The following is a 4,361-nucleotide window of genomic DNA, read 5'->3' as shown; positions in this document are numbered from 1 at the left end:
TTCCTTGTAGGCGTATGGATATTATCCTATCACTGACAGCATTGTACTTCAGGACAGATCTTGAAACATCCTTTGTGATGATGAATACCACGCCATTCCTCTTCAAATTGTCATTCCCAGCATAGTAGTAGATCACATGGTTGTCTGATTCAAAATGGCCCGAACCAGCCCATTTCAGGTCACTGATGCCTAGGACATTGATCTTTATGTGTTCTATTTCATTTTTGAAAATTTCCAATTTTTCTAGGTTCATACTTCATACAATCTATGTTCCAATTATTAATGGATATTTGCAGCTGTTTTTTCTCATCTTGAGACATGCCACATCTGCAAACAGAAGTCCCAAAATCTTTACTCTATCCACATCATTAAGGTCGGCTTTACTTTGAGGAGGCAGCTCTTCCCCAGTCGTATTTTGAGTGCCTTCTGACCTTCCACCACTATATAGGACAATGTTTCAGGGCTATTCATAAAGTTTTCCAGTAATATATCAGTATTTCACTGCTATTCATAAGGTTTTCACTGGCCAATTTTTTGAGAAGTGGATGGCCTCTTCCTTCTTCCAAGTCTGTCTTAGTCTGGAAGCTCCGCTGAATTCTGTCCATCATGGGTACCCTGCTGGCATTGAAACACCAGTGGCGTAGTCTCCAGCCTCAGAGCAACACTCAATCTACCACAAGTATGACAAACTGACAGAAAAGTCTGTCTCCCTTAGCTTTTCCAAACTTCTCCACTCACTTCCTGGTCTCCTGCGCCCTGCCTGCCGCCCCCCCCCCCCCCCACCGTGCCCAGCTGGCTTACACAGCCTGCCCCCAGGGCACTCCAAAAATCCATCTTCTGCTGCCCAGGGCTGGCTTACATGGCCTGCCCCCATTATCAGTAGTAGCAAACACTAATTTATGGTTGGATACATAAGTTGACAGGCAAAAAGATCAGGTAAGGACAGGCTAATGGGAATATACCAATGAACATACATAGGTTTGAGAGACCATATTCCTACATATGTATTTACATGGACTATAAAAATGTTCATGTGCAGTTTAAAGCTAACAGGGCAAAGTTAGAATAACTTCCTAGCCACAACTAAGCACTTTGAGGGAGTAAGTCGCTGGGCCTGTGGGCTGGGGACCATGATCATGAGGGACATCAAGCTCAATTGGCACATCCTGTTGTTGTTTATGTTATGTGCTGTCGAGTTAGACCCAACTCACAACAATCCCTTTTTGGGTTTCCGAGGCAGTATCACTATGGAAGTAGATTGCCCAGCCTTCTAAGGAGTGGCTGGTGGATTTAAACCCCAGCTTTCTGGTTAGCAGTCAAGTGCCTTAGGCAAAATATATTGTTCTTCATCTTACTTCAGTGAGTAGTGACTGGGCTTTTCAAAGCTTGCAAGCAGCCATCTAAGTGGCAACTATTGGTCTCTTCTTGTCCAAAGCAAAGAAGAGCAAAGAAAGTCAAAGACACATGGCAACAGTTAGTACAAAGGACTAACAGACTATGAGAACCTCAGCCTATATGACTCCGAGACCAAAAGAACTAGATGGTGTCTGGCTACCAATCCCATCACTAGAAAAAGGATCGAGATTGGAAATCCTAAATAGAGTTGGAGAAAAATGTGGAACAAAACTCAAAATCATTAAAAAACAAAAACAAAACAACAACAACAACAAAAAGAAACCAGCTTACTGGTCTGATAGAGACGGGTTAAACTCCCAGGGCTACGGTTGGAATTGAACTCACTCCCGTGGCTTAACTCTCAGCCAAATAACATACAGGGCTACAAGCTGAACACTACACTTGGGAGATGCACTCCTTAAAAGAATCAACCATGGGAGATCAAAATGGCAGCATTTCCACAGGGAGAAAGTCAGGGAGACAGGAATGCACAGGGAAGGACACAAGGAAAGGGCAACCACAGGGAGGAAGTGGGAGGCGAGCGGTTATATAGTGGGAATGTAAGAAGTGTCGCAAAACATTATGTGTATGAAATGTTGAATGTAAAACAAATCTGTGTCAAATTTCACCCAAAACAAATTAAAAAGTTAAATAAATAATACTGAAGCAAGGTAACAATAACAAAAAAAAAATTGTGCTCTACAAACAGAGAGAATACTCATTCTTTCCATGGGGAAAAAATCTATAAACAATGATCAAAGGAAAATTCAATAAATTCCAAACATGGCAATTATACCTGCCATATTCTCTGACTATAGGAATAAAACTGAAAGTTAACACATCACACACATAAATATATATATATAGGAGCTCTGGTAGCATAGTGGCTAAGGCACTTGACTGCTAACCAGAAGACTGGCAGTTCAAACCCACCAGCCACTCCTCGGAAGGAAGATGGGGCAATCTACTTCCATAGTGATACTGCCTCAGAAACTCAAGAAGGGGTCGCTATGAGTCAAATCAAGGGCAGTGAGGGATTTTTTTTTTTTTTTTTTGGTTTACTGCAGTTCCTTTATTTCCCTGCTTCACTCTCCCTGATCCATCCCTCCTGTTTCCTAGAATCACTTCAAATAAACAACTTGTACAAAATCTTGTCTCTGGTTCATCTTCTCTCTTTCCAGGAGCCTAATATAAGTGAGGAGCTCTGGCAGCATAGTGGCTAAGGCACTTGACTGCTAACCAGAAGGCTGGCGGTTCAAACCCACCAGCCACTCCTCGGAAGGAAGATGGGGCAATCTACTTCCATAGTGATACTGCCTCAGAAACCCAAGGAGGGGTTGCTATGAGTCGAGTCTGACTCAATGGCACATAACAATAACAACAACGATATAAGTGAGGAGTATCCTGGAAAGAAGATGCTCCAGATGGGATCAGGAGTCCAATTCACTAGTCAGATGGCAACAAGAACCCTCCTGTGATGAGGTTAAGCTGCAGGTAACTGAGCGATGACTAGGGACATTACTGTAAAAAGACTGCCTATGAGCAGTGAATGTATTTAATTACAGAATTAAATTAATAGGCCTTGATAGTGTATAAATTATAAAACTAATAAAAATTGAGAAAGAAATAGGAACTATAAGTTCATTAATTGCTTCATGTAAATAGCACAAAGGATAGCATTTAAGCTGATGAACCAAGTAGGAGAAATCTAGTATTTTGGAATATGTTGTTGTTAAGTGCCATCAAGTCAGCTCTGTCTCACAGTGACTCCATGTACAACAGAACTAAATACTGCCAGTCCTGCGCCATCCCCACAATCCTTGCTATGCTTGAGTCTATTTTTGCACCCACTGTGTCCACCCATCTCTTAGAGGATCTTCCCTTTTTTGCTGACCCTCTATTTTAACAAAAATAATATCCTTCTCCAGGGACTGGTCCCCTTCTGACATGACCAGTGTAGGTGAGACCAAGTCTGGCTATCTCACTTCCAAAGAACATTCTGGCTGCACTTCTTCCAGGACAGATTTTTCATTCTTCTAGCAGTCCATAGTATTTTCAGGATTCATCAATTCAAAGACATCAACTCTTCTTTGCTCTTCCTTATTCATTGTCCAGCCTTCACAGGCACATAGGGCTATTGAAAATAACATGATTTGGATCAAGTAAATCTTAGTCTTCAAAGTGGTATCTTTGCTCCTTAATACTTTAAAGAGCTCTTTTGCAGCACAGTTGCCCAATGCAATATGACATTTGATTTCTTAACTGCTGCTTCCATGGGTGGATCCAAATAAAATGAAATCCCTGACAACCTCAATGTTTTCTCTATTTATCATGTTATTTTCAATAGCCCCATATGCCTGTGAAAGCTGGACAATAAAAAAGAAATAGCAAAGAAGAGTTGATGCCTTTGAATTGTGGTGTTGGTTAAGAATCTTAAAAATACTATGGACTGCCAGAAGAATGAAAAATCTGTCCTGGAGGAAGTGTAGCCAGAATGTTCCTTGGAAGTGAGAATGGCCAGACTTGGTCTCACCTACTTTGGTCATGTTGTCAGAAGGGACTAGTCCCTGGAGAAGGATATTCTTGTTAAAATAGAGGGTCAAGCAAAAAAGGGAAGACCTTCCAAGAGATGGGCTGACACAGTGGCTGGAAATTTGCAGCAGATTTACCCAATGCAATACGTCATTTGATTTCTTGACTGCTGCTTCCATGGGCATTGATTGTAGATCCAAGTAAAATGAAATCCTTGACAACTTCAATCTTTTCTCCATTTACCATGATGTTGCTTATTGGTCCAGTTGTGAGGTTATCAGCTTTCTTTATGTTAAGGTATAAACCATACTAAAGGCTGAAGTCTTTTATCTTCAACAGTAAGAGCTTTGAGTCTTCTTCACTCTCAACAAGCTAGGTTTTATTGACTATGCAAAGGCATTAAACTATGTGGATCAAAACAAATTAAAGAAACA

Source organism: Orycteropus afer, unplaced genomic scaffold, assembly GCF_000298275.1.
Source record: "Orycteropus afer afer isolate SDZICR_OR568_19922 unplaced genomic scaffold, OryAfe1.0 scaffold00011, whole genome shotgun sequence".
Classification (NCBI taxonomy): Eukaryota; Metazoa; Chordata; class Mammalia; order Tubulidentata; family Orycteropodidae; genus Orycteropus; species Orycteropus afer.
Note: the sequence above shows the minus strand (reverse complement) of the source record.